We start from the raw sequence: 22,275 nt of genomic DNA, 5'->3' as shown, positions 1-22,275 counted from the left end.
AAACCCTAACTGTCACTGGGATTGGGGGCATCAGCTGTCCCTTACCGATGGCCCGGGTTTTTATTGATTGGGGTGCCGGGAGCGGGGTGAAAGAAGTGGGGCTGTCTGATAATTTGCCCACTGATGTTTTGTTGGGGACTGATTTGGGGAGGTTGTTTGCATACTACGTCCCTGACACCCCTCCCCAATCTGCTAATAAGGGTAACGTTAACCCTGATGATGATGATGATGATGATGGGAAATCGCATGTGTTACCTGACCATGCTTTATCTTGTAGTGATGCATCTGCTAACCATTTTTTCCCTAGGATTGATGGTGAAAATGCTGTACCTGTGCCAACTGTATCTGATAATGATGTTTCTGTGAAAGTTGATGTGTCCATAGGTACAGGAGTGCTCAGCCACGTCGCTCTGCGGAGTGAGACGGCTGAGGAACCCCTAGCAGGGGCAAGTGTCGGTGCTACCGGAAATGGGGAAATACATGGGAACCGTGAGGAAGTGGATGCCATGCAATTGACCAGTGCCACCGAGGAAGGTAACTGGCCCATAAGTAGCAATGCTCCTGAGGTAATGGGGGTGGATGGGGAGGTAGAGCCCATAGCAGCGTCGGCTGTTGGGTCTGTAGAAATCCCCGGGGAGACAGCCTACATAGCTGCTGTCACCCGCAGTCAGAGTGCCCGGAACGCAGATAACTGTTTGCCTCCCGGACCCTCCTCAGTCATCAGAATGACTGAACCAGAGGTGGACCCAGAGCAGGTCCCAGAGGGCTCCCGTGGGGAAGGGACCCTGACGTCGCTTCTGGCTTCCCCTAGCCAGGAGTTTCAGGCCGCTCTGCACACAGATGCGAGCCTAGAGAGTTTGAGACAACTCGCCGGGACGCGCTTCTCCGAGACTGATAAGGAGAAGGTGTTCTGGGAAGGAGGAAGGTTGTACCGGGAGACAGTACCCGGAGAATCACAAACGGAGTGGTTGAGGGAAAGACAGCTGGTCGTCCCACAGCAATTCCGGGGTGAGTTGTTGCGGATTGCCCATGAGATCCCGCTAGCTGGACACTTGGGGATCAGCAAAACTAAGGCCCGGCTGTCTCAACACTTCTATTGGCCTAAGATGGGGACAGATGTGTCAAACTACTGCCGCTCCTGTGTCACCTGTCAAAGAGTGGGGAAGGCGGGGCCTGCTCTTAAGGCTCCCCTGATCCCTTTGCCAGTGATAGAGGAGCCTTTCCAGAGGATTGCGGTGGACATTGTGGGCCCGCTGGCCGTCTCCAGCAGCTCTGGAAAGCGATTTATTCTTACTGTGGTAGACTACGCTACCCGGTACCCAGAGGCAGTAGCTCTGTCGTCAACTAGGGCAGATAAGGTGGCGGATGCCCTGTTGGCCATCTTTTCACGTGTAGGATTTCCCAGGGAAATGCTTACTGATCGAGGGACCCAATTTATGTCTCACCTAATGGAGGCTCTCTGTAAGAAAATGCAGGTGAAGCACCTGGTATCGAGTGCGTATCACCCACAGACCAATGGCTTGTGTGAACGCTTCAATGGTACCCTCAAACAGATGCTACGCATGCTGGTTGAGACACAAGGGCGCGACTGGGAGCGGTACCTCCCACACCTGCTATTCGCTTACAGAGAGGTTCCGCAGGCCTCGACGGGGTTCTCCCCCTTCGAGCTCCTGTACGGCAGGCGAGTCCGGGGACCCCTTGGGTTGGTAAGAGAATCCTGGGAAGAGGAGCCGAACCCTTCTGAAGTGTCCATAGTGGAGTATGTCATGCGCTTCCGTGACAAGATGCAGACCTTGACGCAGTTGGTGCATGACAACATGACGCAGGCTCAGGCTGATCAGAAGCACTGGTACGACCAGAACGCCCGGGAGCGGACCTACCACGTGGGTCAAAAGGTGTGGGTGCTGGTTCCTGTACCAACGGATAAGCTTCAGGCAGCCTGGGAGGGCCCGTACGTCGTCCACCAACAGCTCAACCCGGTCACCTATGTGGTCACGCTTGACCACACTCGGGGTAGGCGAAAGGCCTTTCACGTCAACATGATGAAGGCTCATCACGAACGTGAACCTTTCGTCCTACCGGTCTGCAGCGCACCCGAAGACGGGGAGGAGGACACCCTCCTGGACATGCTGGCCCAAGCCAAGGCCCGTGGGTCCATTGAGGACGTGGAGGTAAGCGCCTCGCTAGATGAACCACAGCGGTTGCAGTTGCAAACCACCCTGGAACCCTTCCGGGTCGTGTTCTCCAACCGGCCTGGAAGGACTGAGTTAGCGGTCCACGAGGTGGACACCGGGAATCACGCCCCACTACGGCGAACACCCTATCGAATCTCTGACCAGGTGCAGCAGATTATGCGCCAGGAGATCGATGAGATGTTACAGCTGGGGGTGATTCGACGGTCAAAGAGCGCGTGGGCCTCACCTGTAGTTCTCGTGCCAAAGAAGGACCGGACCACCCGGTTCTGCGTGGACTACAGGGGGCTCAACGCCATTACAGCCTCTGACGCGCACCCAATGCCGCGCATCGAGGAGCTGCTTGAGAAGTTAGCTGGCGCAGAATACCTGACAATAATGGATCTGAGTCGCGGATACTGGCAGATTCCCCTGAGCCCCGAGGCGCAGGAGAAGTCCGCCTTTATCACACCCTTTGGACTGTACGAGTCCACGGTCATGCCCTTCGGCATGAAGAATGCCCCTGCCACTTTCCAGCGGATGGTCAATCTCCTGCTTCAGGGACTGGAGAAGTACGCCGTGGCGTACTTAGATGACCTTGCCATCTTCAGTCCCTCCTGGGATGAACACCTGCAGCATCTTGAGGAGGTGCTCGGGCGAATTCACCGAGCAGGACTGACTATCAAGCCGGGAAAGTGCCAGATGGGCATGAGGGAGGTCCACTACCTGGGGCACCGGGTAGGCGGAGGCACCCTGAAACCGGAGCCTGACAAAGTGGGCGTGATCGTGAACTGGCCCACTCCCAGGACCAAGAAACATGTGATGTCCTTCCTGGGCACTGCAGGGTACTATAGGCGCTTCGTGCAGCACTATAGTAGCCTGGCAAAACCTTTGACGGACCTCACCAGGAAGAAGCTACCCCACATCGTCAACTGGACAGATGGCTGTGAGGGGGCCTTCCAGGCGTTGAAAACAGCACTGTGCAACGCCCCTGTGTTGAAAGCAGTCGACAGCAGTCGACCGTTCTTGGTACAGACCGACGCCAGCGAGTTTGGCCTCGGTGCTGTGCTCAGCCAGGTTGACTCGGAGGACCAAGAGCACCCCGTGTTGTACCTGAGCCGGAAACTTTTGCTGAGGGAAGTGGCCTACTCCACCATTGAGAAGGAGTGCCTGGCCATAGTCTGGGCCCTGCAGCGCTTGCAGCCCTACTTGTACGGTCGCACCTTCACTGTGGTGACCGACCACAACCCTCTGCGCTGGCTAAGCACCATGTGTGGAACCAATGGCAGGTTGCTACGCTGGAGCCTTGCCCTTCAGCAATTTGACTTCACCATTGAACACAAAGTGGGCAGGGAGCATGGGAATGCAGATGGACTGTCCCGCCAGGGTGAACCCACGGAGGTGCGCATGGAGGCATACCGAGAGGTCCTGCCGCCGTAGCGCACGCCAAAAGGGGGAGGTGTCACGATATGGTATGAAATATCATAAGTTTAGTGCTCTTGTCAGCCCAGGATGTGGGCTAGGAGGCCCCCCTTGACTTTTGCTTCAGAGTTGAGCTTGCTTGCCAATGTAGATGGGGGAAGTGAGTTTTATTGACGAAAGGCATTTACGACCCCCAGTTCCTGTAGTAGTAAGTGCTCAGCTTTAACAGTTAGAGAAACTTCTAGAACCATGCGGTCCTTTGTTCGGTTATTGTGAGATATTAGACAAACTATTTAGGATAGTGGAATGATAAATACATATTCTTTATCTCCGTCGAAGCATCTACCCATCACTCTAAACACAGTCGCCTAACTCCATCGGGGGAAGAAGTAGGGATTGCTCTGTAAATAATAGGACATATTTGATCTCCTTAGAAAGCTCATGTTAATACAAGCTCTATGCTGGGTGTGATATGACTCTGATATGTACTGGGACGGAGTTATAAGCATTAGACCAATTTGTATCCAAGTTACTCAGACTGAAAGGTAGGAGGATCTGGAAAAGCCAGCCCTTTCTGTGAGGTCACAGACTGTAGATTATAAAGTTGTGGCCAGATCTCCCGGCTCAGTCTTCTTCTTCTCTTTTCCTGTGAGCCCTGAGCAGCACATCCAATGAGCTGGGATGTCTGGCTGACTGCCATGCAATGATCTGAGAAATGTGAGTGTTATCGTTTCTTCCTTTAATCCTTTTATTTTCAGAATTACCTTGTACATATTTGCAATTGTCTCATTTGTAACATCTTTGTAAAATATTTTATAAACACTGCCTAAAAATCATTTATGGAGTATCATATTTAATACTAGTTCGTCCTTCCTGCTCTAAATACGTACCCTGTCTCTGAAGGGAATTACGCTACTATTTTGGGGGTTGGCTCCAGACCCGTTCAATTGGAGCTGGTGGCAGCGACCGTGTGCCGGCTTTTGGGGGTCCCTGTAGCGACTGCGGCTTGATAATTATTGTTCCTGCCTGAGTGGGAGTAGTTATCGCGTCGCTGCAGTGCACCCAATAGCCAGTACATAGCAGGCAGCGTTTCTGGCGACTAATCACCCTAGGTGCAGTACCTAATCTGACCTGACAGAAAGGGGGGCGCCAGAGAGCTGCAAGGTTTAAGTGGAACTGTAAGCGGGATAGACACAAATCCCTGCAGTTCATGGTATACTGAAGAGCAGTGGGATACCTAAAATAAGCCCCTGCTGTAAACTAAGAGGGCAATAGCCTCGTGTGTGTTTTTTTTTTCATCACATTGTGGCCGTGGAGGGATAACTCGGATAAGCCCCCCTGCACATGTGATAGCCGTCTGCTGGTCTAAAGTCACCCCAAGCCGTGACATATTGTAGGCAGCAGCTAAGGGATCTTGACAATTGGTGACAGTCACGGTGTGAATCGTGACATGGGCTAACACAGCTCCCAGGCCATGGAGGCTCCCGTCAGTGTACAGAATGAAAGGTCGGTCAAAACGTGCATACGCCAACAAAGGTGCCTGCACAAGGGCATCCCGGATCTGATCGAATGCCTGTTGTTGTCGATCTGTCCATTGGATGGGTTTGTTCTTGGGCCCTCGCGCCGTCCCTCTCAACAGCTCATTCAGTGGCTCAGCCACTTTAGCAAAGTCTTTTACAAATCGGCGATAGTATCCGGCTAGACCGAGAAATGCCTGTACTTCTCTCCGGGTCTTGGGTCTGGGCCACCCTTGAATGGCCTCAATTTTACTCGGTGCTGGTTGCACACCCTCAGCCGACACTACATGCCCCAGGTACTCAATCTGCGTCCGGAACAGTTGACATTTTTTTGGCTTGATCTTAAGTCCATTGTCTCTCAGTCGGTGCAACACTTGTCGCAGCTTTTTCAGGTGATCATCGAATGAATTTCCGAATACGATTACATCATCCAGATAGATCAACACAGATTCAAAATTGTAGTCACCCAAGCAATACTCCATCAATCGCTGAAATGTTCCTGGGGCATTACCCAGTCCAAAGGGCATCCGATTAAACTCGAACAGACCCATCGGCAAGATGAATGCTGTCTTCTGCCGATCTCGAGCCGCCACGGGCACCTGCCAGTAGCCACTGGCTAAATCAAGCGTAGAGAAATACTTCGCCTTCCCTAGTGCGGACAAGGATTCCTCGATTCTTGGTAATGGATAAGAATCACGTACAGTATGTGCATTCAGCTTGCGGTAATCAACACAAAACCGTATGGACCCATCCTTCTTCCGTACCAACATGACTGGTGCGGCCCAAGGACTCTGACTCTGGCGGATCACCCCATTGTCTAGCATTTGCGCTATCATCCGCTTAACCTCTTGATAGAGGTTCGGCGGGATCTGACGATATCTCTCTCGAATCGGAGGGGTATCTCCTGTGGGTATTTCGTGTTCCACTGCCTTTGTGCAACCAAAGTCTTCATCATCCCTGGAGAAAGCAGCCTGATATTCCCACAGTGTATCCTCCAGCCTGCGCGCCTGCTCAAATGTTAACTGGGACTCATCCACCCCCATAATCTCCATGATCTTCCTGCCATTCCACGCAGGTGTGGGGGACTCTTCGGTTGTCGTCTGCATTGACAGGGTCCAGGCAGTCCTGTGGTCTGCTCTTAGTGTAAACTGACTTTTGGGAATGACTCTCTCGCCGCACACATATACATCAGCCAGCTTGGTGCCTGCCGCCAGAGTCATCTCATGATCTTGCAGATTCAAGCACCTTATCGGTACACTTCCATATCGTACAACGGCCACTGTTCGGGCTACCATTAGACTATTAGTGTCTTCTGACCGACTGGTCGGTTCCAGAATCACCTCCACACCATTCAGTTTTCTGTGTGTCCCTACCGGCATCAATACAAGCTTCTCTTGACCCGGACCGATCACAACAGCAGACCCGCGTGGGACATACACCGCTCCCACTGCTCTTCCTTCTGCCGAACTCTTCTGAATGCCGTATGAACGGACCACCTGCTGTAGGACTCTCTGAGTGACTTTGTGGGGCGTCACCCGCTTCCAATAACGCGGACCATCACGTTCAAACAGAAGGGAATCCAGCTCTCTCAGGATGTTCATTCCCAGAACCACCGGAAGGTTTGGTCTCGCCTGCGTCGTCACGAGCACCACTCCCTTGGTCCCCAACTCCTGACCACACAGCTGTACCTTCATCCACACAATGCCCGCCACTGGGATTTCCTCATTATTGGCAGCCTTTAGTTTTAATAAATGTCCCGACTCCGGTTTGACAGTCCCTTCGAAGTGCTCCTTAAAAAACTTCATTGGCATCGTAGTCACCTCCGACCCGGTATCCACCAGACATGCCACCTTCTTGCCTGCAAACTGCACCTCCAAAGTTGGACTGTCCTCAATCAGATCCTCAGAACAGACATTGGGCACTGATTTTCGTTCCTGCCCCGCCGTATGCCCAACTACAGCGAGGGCCTCTCTTTTACTGATGATGAAGCTTCATCTGCCAGCTTCCTCTGGCAGTCTCACTGCAAATGACCAAATTCCCTGCATCGCCAGCATTGCACCGGTCTTCTTGCCAAACCTCTGGATGGCCAGGGTCTTATAGCAGTCGACATTTCCCTTGAGGCATAGGGTAACCGCCCATACAATGGAATAGAGGGGTTAGGCGGTGCCGGGTACATCGGAGGTGTTTCCCGAACCTGCATCTGCTGCATCTGCTCTGCCAGGCTTTCCACGGTTTTCTGTAAAGCTGCCAGCTGTGTCTGGATGGGATCTGGCCCCGGCCCTTGTGTATCAGCCACTTGCAGGTTACTCCTCTGCAGAACGGGCTTTACTTCTAAGGTCCGTGCTACTGCTTCTTCCTGAATTTCAGCATAGGTAATACCAGGAATACTTCGAGCTTTCAGCAACAATTCACTCCTTAGTGTCTCACTTTGGATCCCCTCAATGAACTGATCCCGAAGAATGCTGTCAACCTCGGCCTCAGTACCCACAGTCACAGTTGACTTCCTTTTAACCTCCTGATGCAGCTCCTCCAATGCTATAGCATACTGGATCAGACTTTCTCCATCTCTCTGGGTCCGAGCGAAAAACTGTACTCGCAGTTGCCCTGCCGCTGCCACGTGATCAAATGCATTTTTCAATATCCGAATGATGTCATCAACTGTTCTTCGCTTATCCTCGGATTTCAACAAGACAACTTTGCGGGCATCCCCCTCCAAAGCATTCAGCGCGACTTCTGGCTGCAGTCGGGGGCTAACACCGAGCAAGGCAATGGCATTCTTTAACCTGCCTTCCCAATCACTGAGCAGCAGATTGTATCCATCAAACTTGGCCAGATGATTAAGCAGCGCTCCCGTGGCAGAGCAACCCACTAATCGATCTCTAACAGAAACAATGGGGGAAGGGGGGTGAATAACTACAGCAGGAGCGACAGCGCCTTCTGTTCCATCAGTAACATCCATAGCGAGCACCGTATCCTGCCGACTACGCCAAAATGTAACGACCGTTATGCCGGTCGCTGCTCGAGAACAGAATACGGCGCTGCTATGAATGACTCACGGCACAATATGATATTAAACCAACTTTTCTTTATAACTATTGCAAAAAATGACAGAATTTCTCTCCCAACACAATATGGGCCACAACAGCCACAACTCACAGAATACAAGTTATACAGCCTGAGAGACCCCAAGTGCCAGCTTCACAGACAGGAATCAGACTACCCCACAACTATACCACTCCCTCCCTTAACTGTAACGGGCCTACACGGGGTTACACTGTGCCTGTGACACGTGGTCCTCTCAGGAATACAATCTTACACCCGCCTCCCACCTAATTTACAATAAATCACGGGTACCCGGTTTTTCCCAACATATATATATATCTCACAGTATATACTCAGTGTATACGCAGTGCACGGTATTATTGTTGAGTGCTCACAGTGTACTCTTTCACAATATATGCTTCAGCGGTAAATAACTGAATTTGTTATACAGACGTCCAGCAGCGGATTAAATAGGTATTTGAGCCACCAAATCTTCTGATGCAGATCCAGATAAAGTTCACAAATAATTCCAGGAATATCCCACAGCCAGAATCGTGAAGCGCAGGAATCCACACAGTGTCTATTAGTTGTCAGGCAATTCTTCATACAAGAGTGTCCTTAAATAGGCTGTGATTCCTATCTAGCTATCTCTAGCTAACTACACAGTCGGTGACCGGTCACACTTCTCTGTTTACTCACAAGAATAGCTTTCTTGAAATCACACAGTCCCAAACAGGAATGCCTCAAGATCTGGATTCCCCATTCTCCATCACCGCGCTGCTTCTTCTCAAACGCCCAGAAACTCTCTCTGAGGTAACTGTCCTGTTTCCAGAATCTTCTTGTCTTTTACTCCTGGGTGACCTCTGGTGGCTGAACCAAATTACTGCAACAACATTGTAATTATCCTGTCTATTACTCAAGGGTGACCTCTGGTGGCTGAACACAGTTACTGTATCAACACTGTTTATGATTTAAAAAAAAAAACATCACCATTTTACAGCCTCATAGTGGGGGATACTGCCACCTGACGTACTATTCCATCAGCTGGCAGTAAGGGGTTAAGAAACAACAGTTTATAGTCTACTACATTATGGCGTCTGAGACACTACATACATGTGCATCGATGTCAGTAGCAAAAGCAATCGCTCAAAAGTGTTTTGCAGACAACTTTCGTTTCACTGTGTTACAAAGGTTGCAGATTTCAGAAATGACTTCAGATTTTTCCTATCACGTAAGGTTTTTGAGAAATGATACGAAACATTATAATATTTTGTTATAATTCTAAAAACATGGATTATAGACAAAAGTCATCTGCAAAACACTTTTGAACAATTACTTTTGCTACTGACATCGAAGCACATGCATGAAATGTCTCGGACATCATACTGTAGACTATAAACTGATGTTTCTTAACCCCTTACTGCCAGCTGATGAAATAGTACGTCAGCTGGCAGTATCCCCTGCTTTGAGGTGTGCTGCGGCAGTGAGCCCACCTCAATGCCGAGACATGTCAGCTGTTTGTAACAGCTGACATGTGCCCACAATAGGCGCGAGCAGAATCGCGATCCGCCCGCGCCTATTAAGTTGTTAAAAGCCGCTGTCAAACTCTGACAGCGGGCATTTAAATGCACTTCAGGATGCCGGTCCGGAAATATGCTCAGTGACGACTCCTGTCACGTGAGTGATTGGGGGTCATTGCAGTGTTGCCATCACAACCAGAGGTCTCCTCGAGACCTCTATGGTTGTTGATGGCAGATTTCTATGAGCGCCACCCTGTGGTCGGCACTCATAACAACCCTGTAATTCTGCTGCATAGAGGTGATCTGAGCATCACCTTTGTGTAGCAGAGGCGATCGCGCTATGGCAGCTTTTAGCCTCCTATGGAGGCTATTGAAGCATTCCAAAAGTAAAAGAAAGTGTTTAAAAATATAAAAAATATAAAAAACCTAAAAGTTCAAATCGCCCCCCCTTTCGCACCAATCAAAATAAAACAATACAAAAATCAAACCTACGCATATTTTGTATTGCCGAGTTCAGAATCGCCCTATCTATCAATAAAAGAAAAAGAAAAAGAAAAGAATTAACATGATCACTAAACGGCGTAGCGATAAAAAAATCAAAACGCCAGAATTATATTTCTTTGGTCGCAGCAACATTGTATTTAAATGCAAAAATGCGCAATCAAAAACATATCTGCACAAAAGTGGTATCATTAAAAGCGTCAGCTCATCTTGCAAAAAATAAGCCTCACACAGCCATACTGACATTTTCTCAGAGGACAAGAACTTCCCTGAAATTGGTTGTGCATAATCCGTGTTTTAGAATTATAACCGAATATTACAATGTTCTGTATAATTTCTCAAAAACCTTATGCGATAGGAAAAATCTGAAGTCATTTCTGAAATCAGCATGAAAAAATCTATCAGGAACACTCAAAATTGTCCGAGGGACAAAACCATTGCAATACGGTGTAACATTTTGAGATAGATACAATGTTTTTAGCACCTTTTTGCAATCGTGTGGTGACCAAATAAACATAACTTTAGAGTTTTTATTTTTTTCTTGATACACCATTTACCGATCAGATTCATTTACTTTATATTTTACAGACATTTCTGGACACGATGATACCAAATACATGATTTTTTTAATTATTTCATTTTTAAGGGTAGTGATTTTAACTTTTTGTGCTTTTTTATTTTTTTAACATTTTTCCAAAACATTTTTTATCTTTTACTATTAGTGATGAGCAAATTTACTCATTACTCGAGATTTCCCGAGCATGCTCGGGTGTCCTCCAAGTATTTTTTAGTGCTCAGAAATTTAGTTTTTTTTGCCGCTGCTGAATGATTTACATCTGTTAGCCAGCATAAGTACATGTGGGGATTCCCTAGCAACCAGGCAACCCCCACATGTACTTATGCTGGCTAACAGATGTAAATCATTCAGCTTCGGCAATAAAAACAAAATCTCCGAGCACTAACAAATACTTAGAGGACACCCGATCATGCTCAGGAAATCTCGAGTAACGAGTATATTCGCTCATCACTATTTACTATATTTAATAGTCCCCATAAGCTTCTTGAATCTGCGTTCATCTGATTGCTTGTGCCATACATAGCAGGGCTTCAGTTCTTCTATTTATAGCAAAAATCATAATCTACTATGAACATTGGCCACAGGCCAGCATTCACAGGAGGATCATGATGACAGACAAAGGACCTTCAGCAGACCATCGGCTGTAATGACAACCTATTGGCATCACGCGATTACATAATGGATGCGCCAATGGGCAGGATCAGTGATGCATTTCTTTTCTTGTTAAAAATGCCTCTGCCAGTGATAGAAAGCAGCATTTAACTGGTTAACAGCAGCGTGTGGATCTCAGATTAAACCAGCCATCAAGTGTGGCGAACTATGAAGGCTCAGTGTGTGAGCTCACATTAAAGGCTGGGACACGGCCAATGTCATGAATATGCATCATTGGGGTTAAAGTGCCATTTCAGTGGTGTCACTAATCCAGATAAATGTCACTAGTATTATACTCACCACTCCCTGTCTTAATCTGCAATCGGTGCTGCTTCCGTCGGTTTCCAGTACTTTGTGACCTGTGGGACTGCTCAATAATGGTCTATGAGAGCCAGAATGAGGCCAGAACGAAGCTCTCATTCACTTATATTGAGAGGTTCTGACCGTTAATTCTGACTTTTGATCAATCAGAAGTTGAGGTCACAAGATGGTGGTGTGGAATCGGAGTGTCACTGAGAGCAGCTTAAGACAGCGGTTGAGTATAATACTAGGAACTTAGTGGCAACATTCCAGCGCAGAAATAAAATAAAACAATAGAATTGTGCTTTAGAACACATCTTTTAGCATCTTCACAACAGACAAAGAGAATATATACACTGTGTTCCAAATTATTATGCAAATAATATTTCCTCATATTTTCTCTAAATTACCTATCTGAATTGCAGTCATAGTTATTTTCCAGTCATCTACTATTCTAGTATAATTGCAATGTTTTGGAACAAACTGCCTATGAATACAGTATCTTTTTAAAAAAAAATAAACACTCAAAATGCATGTTCCAAATTATTATGCACAGCAGAGTTTTCAACCTTTTTTATTTTATTTTGAACGAAAAAATGGTCAATTGTGAAGTTATAAGCATTATCAGCTTAAAGTGAAAAACTTTATTCTAGGTGATGTTACATTTGCCATAGGACAGAATACCCTCCCAGAGCTGTTGCTTAGATGTGAACTGCCTCCCGCCATCATAGACACTCCCTTTTGATGATGCTCCAGAGGTTCTCAATGGGGTTGAGGTCAGGAGAAGATGGTGGCCACACCATAAGTTTGTCCTCTTTTATGCCCATAGCAGCCAGAGATGCAGATGTGTTTTTTGCAGCATGAGACGGTGCATTATCATGCATGAAAATGATCTTGCTGCAGAAAGCACGATTCTTCCACCACCTTGAACCATGGAAGGAAGTGTTGTTTTAGAAACTCCACATAGATTATGGAGTTCATCTTTACCCCTTCAGGGATCATAAAGGGGCCAACAATCTCTCTCCCCATGATTCCAGCCCAAAACATTACTCCACCTCCTCCTTGTTGGCGCCTTAGCCTTGTTTTCATGGGGTGTCCATCAACCAGCCATCCTCCACTCCATCCATCTGGACCATCGAACATTGCACAGCACTCATCGGTGAACAAAGCAGTTTGGAAGTCAGTCTTCATGTATCGTTTGGCCCACTGGAACCATTTCTGCTTGTGTGCAGTGGATAGAGGTGGTCGACAGGATGGCTTACGCACAGCTGCAAACCTCTGAAGGACCCTTCATCTTGTTGTTCTGGGGACGTTGGAGGCACCAGCAGCTTCAAAAACTTGTCTGCTGCTATGACAAGGCATTTTTGCAGCTGCTCTTTTAACCTTACGCAATTGCCTGTTATCAGCACGCACACGTGTGTGCTGGGAATCAGCTACATTCTTCTTGATTGTGCGATGATCATGATGAAGTGTCTTGGCAATGTTGATTGTAGTCATGCCTTGACCTAAATACTCCACAATTTGTTGCTTCTCAGCAGCCGACACATCCTTTTTCTTTCCCATTTTGGCAAAAAATGTAGGCTGCTTAATAATGTGGAACAGCCTTCTTAAGTAGTCTTGCCTTTATTTGGACACACCTGCCAAACTAATTTGCACAGGTATCTGCAATTGCTTTCAGTTATATAAAGAGCCATGACACACATCACCATCAATGAGTTTAAATGACAAACAAAAAAATTCTAACCTTATCACTCCTAAACTCTTTGTGCATAATAATTTGGAACACAGTGTAATTGTCTCATCTAGCACTCATGCCACATTTTAGAGTCGAAATTTAGTAGGTTTGTGGATTAAATGCTTTAACCTGTTTCATTGGCAGCTAGTTTGGGTATTTATTACTAAGCCCCATTTTTTTTATCTGGCATGTGTCACTTTATGTTGTATTAACTTTGTAATGTTTCAACATATCCCAATTATTCTTGGATCTTTTTGTGACATATTACAACATTTTACTTTGACAGTGGTAAAATAAAGTCCTAAGTTTTCATTTTTTTTAATGAAAATATCATAAATGAGCAGAATATGTGGACAAATTAACCTTTTTTACCTATGAATTTTTATTTCTTTAAAACAAAGTCATACCACACAAAATAGTTAATAAATAACATTTACAATGCTTAATGTCAGTATGATTTTTCAAATGTCCTTTGATTTATTTTATTTTATTAAAACCTTTAAAACCCAGCATAAAAACAATAAATAGATACCCTTTAGTAAGTAAATAGTAGTAATACATAATAAAACAGGGCATTTACTTGAAACCATTTTGATCAAAAGAGCTATCCCACCTGAAATTCCAGGAGTAAATTTTCCATATTTTCAACGAAATTTCCAAAACCTGTATTTTTAGATGCATATTCATTTTTCAAGTGACTTTGAGGGCCTATATTTTCAGATATATCAAGCTTATGCAATTTTAAACAATGAACATCTTAAAATATTCAAAATTGCATCTAGGAAGTTTGTTAACCATTCAGGTACTACAAAGCAAATAGCGCATGAAAAAAAAATTTAAATTGCATTTGACTATAATATAGATTTAGATCAAGATTTTTCATTTCCACGAGAGATATTAGGATAAAATGAAAGCATCATTTTGTTGCTCAACTTATCCTGAATGCAGCAATACCCCATATGTGATGGGAAATTACATCACACACAACAGCTTGGATAGGAAAGAGCGCTGGTTGACATTTGGAGCGCAAATTTCTCTGAAATAGATTACGTACACCATGTCACATTTGCCCCTGACATGCCAAAACAACAGAAACCCTCAAAAAGGGACTCAATTTTGAAAACTACACCCTTTATGGGTTATATCTAGGTTAATGGTAAGCATTTTAAACACACGAGTGTTTCATAGAAATGCTTTTGATTACTTTTAATTTAAATTTTGAAGAGGCAGAATGAACACATGCAACATTCACAGTAAAAGTAGTAAGGCAACTTTATTCTTTAGGTCACAATAATTACAGTGATATTGAATATACATTTTTTTCATATTTTGCTACTCTTGGACAAAAAACATTTTTTTTTTTACAAAAAAATCATTTTACAATGATTTACAAAAAAAAAATCATTTGTGTTTGAACACCATATTCTGAGAGCTATACATGTTTTTTTTTCTTCCTACAGCACTTTGTTAGGGCTTGGTTGATATATTAAATGATACTTGTTTGGTGTGCATAGGACTTTTTGATCAATTTTATACTTTTTTTTTGTGTAGCTGTATGATAGAAAGTTTTTTTTTCATGTCACTAAAACAGAAATACCAATTTAGTGCACAATTTTTTTCTACATTTTTTGTTTTTACATGCAGTGCTCAGCGCACTTTGAAAACTAAGTTTTTAATGAATATCTAAGTGAACAATTTCCATAATTTTGATTGACACTGAGATAAGACTGAGTTTCATAAAACATTTTTAACCCATAACATGAAAGTAAGGGCAGCACGGTGGCGCAGTGGATAGCACAGCAGCCTTGCAGCGCTGGAGTCCTGGGCTCAAGCCCCACTAAGGACAACATCTGCAAAGAGTTTGTATGTTCTCTCCGTGTTTGCGTGGGTTTCCTCCGGGTACTCCGGTTTCCTCCCACATTCCAAAGACATACTGATAGGAAATTTAGATTGTAAGCCCCAACAGGGACAGTGATAATAATGTGTGCAAACTGTGAAGCGCTGCAGATAATGTTAGCGCTATATAAAAATAAAGATTATTATTATTACTTTCACTACAAAATCTTCAGTTTAATCAAATTATTTGATACAAAAATGAATGCACCCTGCATAAAAACTACTACATCTAATATTTTGTATGACCTCTATGATTTTTAAGAACAGTACAAAGTCTTCCACTCATGGATTGAACAAGTTAGCGAGATATTGCAATATTTGTCTTTTTCCATTCTTGAAGAACAACTTATTTTAGAGTTTGGATGCTGAACGGAGAGTGATGCTCAACCTATCTCACCAGAATTCCCCATTGGTGCTTCTGGTGAGTTCAGATTAGGAAACATCCTTGACCACTGAATTGCCTTCACCCTGTTCTTCTTCAGAAATGCAAAAGATGTGTGTTTTGGATCATTGTCATATTGGAACAGTGCACGTCTACCAAAGGCACAGAGTGATAGTAGCATCTTATCTTTCAATGCACAGCAGTACATCTGTGAATTAATGATACTATCAATGAAATGTAGCTCCCTAACACAAGCAGCACTTCTGCAGCCACATATAAGGATACTGCCACCACCATATTTTACTGTAGACACCATGGACTTAGAAATGTGAATTTAGAAAAATGCAGAGTGTGGTCTGTTGGCCCTGGTGGCAGCAGAGTGGTATAGATGACAGTAAACAGACAGGCAGATGGTATGGCAAATTTAATTATTGGCATCAACCATTGATGTATGAAAGTCTTCACTGATCCATGCCTGATTCATTTTGTTTTCATCTCAGTTTTCAATGCTGATGGCAGATAACTGGGTCCATTTCGGTGTGCAAATCGATCAGCTGCACTGAATACCTTTTCTGACATGACACTGGAGGCTGGACTTGATATTACTCTCATAGCAAACTAGGCAAGTTCTTGCCACTAGTTCAATTTGTTGACTCAGAAATCCATAGAATTGTGGCTCATGGTATTTACCTGAGAAAGGACACACTATAAGTACAACTGAACCTAGCTGTTCATCCAGTACATCTGTGTTTGCTGAAGTACAATGGCAGAAAAAAACATCTGGTCCATTGAGTCAAATACACTGTTGTTGCTGCTGCATCAGCTACTTGTTGCAGCTGTAACACTGGGACAGGAGAGGGAATTTTGTATCTACCAATATCACAGAGAGGTCTGCTGGTCAGTCATGTGGGTGTCTGATCTTTGCTTGGCAAAAGCAGCTCAGACCAGTTAATAGAACTTATCCTGAAAAAAAGCCAATTTGGCTCCCTTTCAGATGATGCTGTAAAAATTCAACCATTAGTAATCTCTTTACTTCATGTTTGCAATACACCTTTCCTCCCATAAGCATTACAGCATACAGATTGTCATGCCTACCACTATGACTGGGGGCACTGTTATTTCATTGTCATTTCCCCACTGTATTGGTTGGTTTTTAAGGACATAGTCATCATCATTTTCGCTCTGATCGTGTGCCTCATCCCCTGACTGTGCCAAGTAAATGTATTACTTCACTTCCATTTTCTCCTCCTTCTCTTCCTTTTCCTGCAGCATGTGACATGGACCATCAAGGTCATCAACGGATAAAGGGCAATGATGAACAGATCCATATTGATACAAAATATGTGGAACACAGCACTCTCAAAAAATAATTTTTGTTGCAATCAAGAAATAGCGTATCAATATATCTGGCGTTTCAGTGTAGATGACATTCATCAAATATACATTAGTAGCATATAATTTCATAAATGTCTGAAGATTAGACTTTGGTTGTTTAAATTTCAAATAGTAGCCTCCATGCTCGGAAACCAGGAATGGCTGGTGCAGTATCGCAGTTGCAATGGTTGTCAGCACCAAGCATTCATGGTTTCCAGGCACAGGGGCTGCTATTTGAAATGTAAACAGCCAAAGTCTAATCTTCAGACATTTATGAAATTACTAGATTGTGGCCCGATTCTAACGCATCGGGTATTCTAGAATATGCATGTCCCCGTAGTATATGGACAATGATGATTCCAGAATTCGCGGCAGACTGTGCCCGTCGCTGATTGGTCGAGGCAACCTTTATGACATCATCGTCGCCATGGCAACCATTATGACATCTACGTCGATACTGTGCCCGTCGCTGATTGGTCGAGGCCTGGCGGCCTCGACCAATCAGAGACGTGGGATTTCCAGGACAGACAGACAGACAGAAAGAAAGACAGACAGACAGAAAGACAGACAGACAGACAGACAGACGGAAAAACCCTTAGACAATTATATATATAGATATGTTACTAGTGTATATCTGATGAAGGTCATCTAGACCGGAACGTAATACACTGCTCAAAAAATAAAGGGAACACTTAAATAACAGAATATAACTCCAAGTAAATGAAACTTCTGTGAAATCAAACTGTCCACTTAGGAAGCAACACTGTTTGACAATCAATTTCACATGCTGTTGTGCAAATGGAATAGACAACAGATGGAAATTATTCGCAATTATCAAGACACCCTCAATAAAGGAGTGGCTCTGCAGGTGGGGACCACAGACCACATCTCAGTACCAATGCTTTCTGGCTGATGTTTTGGTCACTTTTGAATGTTTGTTGTGCTTTCACACTCTTGGTAGCATGAGATGGACTCTACAACCCACACAAGTGGTTCAGATAGTGCAGCTCATCTAGGATGGCACATCAATGCGAGCTGTGACAAGGTTTGCTGTGTCTGTCAACGTAGTGTCCAGAGGCTGGAGGCACTAACAGTAGATGGGCCAGTACCCCAGGAGATGTGGATGGGGCTGTAGGAAGGCAACAACCCAGCAGCAGGACCGCTACCTCAGCCTTTGTGCAAGGAGGAACCGGAGGAGCACTGCCAGAGCCCTGCAAAATGACCTACATGAGGCCACAAGTGTGCATGTATCTGCATAAATGGTTAGAAACTGACTCCATGAGGATGGTCTGTGTGCCCGACGTCCACAGATGGGGGTTGTGCTCACAGTCCAACACAATGCAGGATGCTTGGCATTTGCCACAGAACACCAGGATTGGCAAATTTGCCACTGGCGCCCTATGCTCTTCACAGATGAAAGCAGGTTCACACTGAGCACATGTGACAGACGTGACAGAGTCTAGAGGGGCCGAGGAGAGTAATCTGCTGCCTGCAACATCCTTCAGCATGACCGGTTTGGCAGTGGGTCAGTAATGGTGTGGGGTGGCATTTCTTTGGAGGGCCCTCCATGTGCTCACCAGAGGTAGCCTGACTGCCATTAGGTACCGAGATGAGATCCGCAGACCCCTTGTGAGACCATATGCTGGTGTGGTTGGCCCTGGGTTCCTCCTAATGCAGGACAATTCCAGACCTCATGTGGCTGGAGTGTGTCAGCAGTTCCTCCAAGATGAAGGCATTGAAGCTATGGACTGGCCCGCCCATTCCCCAGACCTGAATCCGATTGAACACATCTGGGACATCATGTCTTGCACCATCCACTAACGTCATGTTGCTCCACAGACTGTCCAGGAGTTGGTGGATGCTTTAATCCAGGTCTGGGAGGAGGTCCCTCAGGAGACCATCCGCTGTCTCATCAGGAGCATGCACAGGCATTGTAGGGAGGTCATACAGGCACGTGGAGGCCACACACATTACTGAGCATCATTTCCATGTCTTGAGGTATTTCCACTGAAGTTGGATCAGCCTGTAACTTCATTTTCCACTTTGATTTTGAGCATCATTCCAAATCCAGACCTCCATGGGATATTAGTTGTGATTTACATTGATCATTTCTAAGTTTTATTGTTCTCAACACATTTTACTATGTAACGAATAAAGATTTACAACTGGAATATGTCATTCAGTGATATCTAGGATATGGGATTTTAGAGTTTCCCTTATTTTTTTGAGCAGTGTATATTGACACACTATTTCTTCATTGCAATAAAAATTTGCCCTTTTTAGAGAGTGCCAGATTCCACATATTTTGTTTCGTAAGGGTTGGGACCCTATCCATGCACATCCTTTTTGTCTAAGGAGTACTGTTCTTTCTTTTAATTTTAGATGCATATTGATGTTTTTCCTCCAATCCTCTCCATTCTGCTGTTTTTTTAAATATTAATATAATAATATTAATATTATTTTTTAAATAATAGTTTTTTTTAAAATAGGATAAATTTTAGCGTAATTCATCTCTGATTCTGTGTGTCACTACTGATAAATGTTGAGTAATAAAAGCTGGAAAGACAATAAGTGCAATAGGGTCTTATCCGAGAGACAAACAGGGAGACAAAGGCCAGGTATAGTCACCACTTTGGGTTGTGAAGTCACAACTCCTGTACAAACTTAGAAAAAGGCTGCTGCAGATCTACAGTGTGAAGAACATATAAAGCTGGAGAAGAGTGGGTTAAATTCTGCCCTGCCATTGGTCCAGTGATGAGCAGGAAACAAGATATGAAGAAATGGTCAAAGCATTTTGAAATTACTCACTTTTTCATCATGACAAACCACAATGAACTGATGTGGTTTGTCCTCATGTAGAAGTATGTCAACTCAAAGCATGTTGATCATGCACTACATACATGTTCTACATATCTTGTCTCCTGCTAATTACTGGACCACTAACATCATAGCCCATTTTTTTTTGCGAAGCCAGACCTATTGAAATGGGCTGACACTTTTCTGGCCTTTTCTCATACGTGCATATTTGTGAAAAATATATTTTACTATTCAATTCAGAACATGTACCATGCATAAAACATGAGTTATTTTGCTTGAATGTAAGGCAACAAGCAAGTTCTGGGCATTGCCACTCATGACAAATCCAAGTTGCAGTTCACAGATAAACAGTCAGCCCACTAGGTGCCTCTTGATTCAACATGGCAGCAACTCTTCTGTCAGGTGGCGTTTCTCCCCAGGCTTTCAAGCTGTAAAACTGCTTGGCAGATCTTTACCTCAAATGAGTGAAAGGTATTTATAATGCAGTGTATTTTGGTGCTCAAAGATAAGTCCAGAGAGTGGCCTACATTTTTTTACACAGTGAGAGGGCACATCTTCCTACAAGAAATAATGGTGACTGGATATTTTACAGAGAAGCTGAGCGCATTCCACAATGGTAAGGCAAAGATTTCACCATCAGAAGCAACCTGATAAGATGCTGCAAAACAGCGAATAGCTGAGATAGCATAGCTGTTTCCTTAACACACAATTGAAGATGGATAAATGGTATTCCAAAGTTGAAGGGGAAAGTGTACTTGTAGCATGACATACAGTAGAGGAGTATGACAGTGATGGTGGTGGTGATGATGAAACCAAACAGGTCTGGCCTGGCTGATTATAGGCAAACATAACGAGGAAAAGCAAGACAACTTGAGGCTTACTATGATTGTTGGCTGGCTTTACATTGCCAAATGAGCAGATAATGTCTCCTGATGTGCTGATGCAGAGCAATATGTCCTAGTCCTTGACCTTTGCTCTAGAGTATTCTCCATCAACAGCATGTGTGGCATTACTTTTTTTGCCTGCAATGTGTAATTTCAATGCCAGCAATCTCCTCTTTTGACGATCTCTAGCTGTCATCACCCCTATCTGTCTCTCGGTTGGCTTTGTCCAACACAAAATCATGATCATCATCAATGATTCAGCCAATGGTGACTTTTATGTGTGAAATGGCTACTGGTTCTTGCCCCTCAACAAGACTACAACTCGCTCCAAGGTTTGCTTTGGCTCAGAGTGCTACTACAACATACGTGGTCCCTACTACCTTGGTTCATTGAGGCTACAACACAGATTGGTATTAGAGTTGTATTAACCTTTTCCTCCAGCACCATGTTTTCTGATAACAAAGGGTGGCTGTCCTTGTCTACCAAATTATCAAATGGTAGAAGTTATTCTTGTGTAGGATGTTCCTTTCTCCCAAGCTGATGAGGGGTAGGGGCTTGGGTGCAAATTAAAAACAGGCATAATTTACAGATAGGAAATTCAGCTATGTACAGCTTGGGCCATTTATATGGATACACCTAAATAAAATGGGAATGGTTGGTGATATCAACTTCCTGTTTGTGACACATTAGTATATGGGAGGGGGGAAACTTTTCAAGATGGGTGGTGATCATGGCGGCCATTTTGAAGTCGGCGATTTTGGATCCAACTTTATTTTTTCATTGGGAAGAGGGTCATGTGACACATCTAACTTCTTAAGAATTTCACAAGAAAAACAATGGGGTGCTTGGTTTTAACATAACTTTATTCTTTCATGAGTTATTTACAAGTTTATTACCACTTATAAAATGTGTTCAAAGTGCTGCCCATTGTGTTGGATTGTCCATGCAACCCTCTTCTTCCACTCTTGACACACTGATAGCAACACTACAGAAGAAATGCTAGCACAGGCTACCAGTATCCGTTGTTTCAGATGCTGCACATCTTGCATTATCACAGCATAGACAATTACCTTCAGATGACCCCAAAGATAAAAGTCTAAGGGGGTCAGATCGGGAGACCTTGCTGGTCATTCAACTGGCCCATGATGACCAATCCATTTTCCAGGAAACGTTTCATGTAGGAATGCTCAAACCTCACACTCAAGATGGTGCACACCACATTATGGGTGTCAGGTCCGAGCATTCCTACATGAAGTTTCCGGGAAAGTGGATTGGGATGTATGTTTTCTAGAGTAGACAATTAAAACAGGTATTTCAAAAATAAAAAGAGATCTTTTATTTTAAAAGTGAAGGGAAAAAATCTGTGATTCTGTGCAAAGTAGGATAAGACCAGAAAATGCAGCTAGAATCCTTTTCCAAAAGCAAACACCTGTAACTGGCTGCTGTATTCAGGTGTTGCATGTATGCTTTTAATATTAGACCATTA

Source organism: Ranitomeya variabilis, chromosome 2 (assembly GCF_051348905.1).
Source record: "Ranitomeya variabilis isolate aRanVar5 chromosome 2, aRanVar5.hap1, whole genome shotgun sequence".
NCBI classification, from domain to species: Eukaryota; Metazoa; Chordata; class Amphibia; order Anura; family Dendrobatidae; genus Ranitomeya; species Ranitomeya variabilis.
This window is presented reverse-complemented; position numbering follows the sequence as displayed.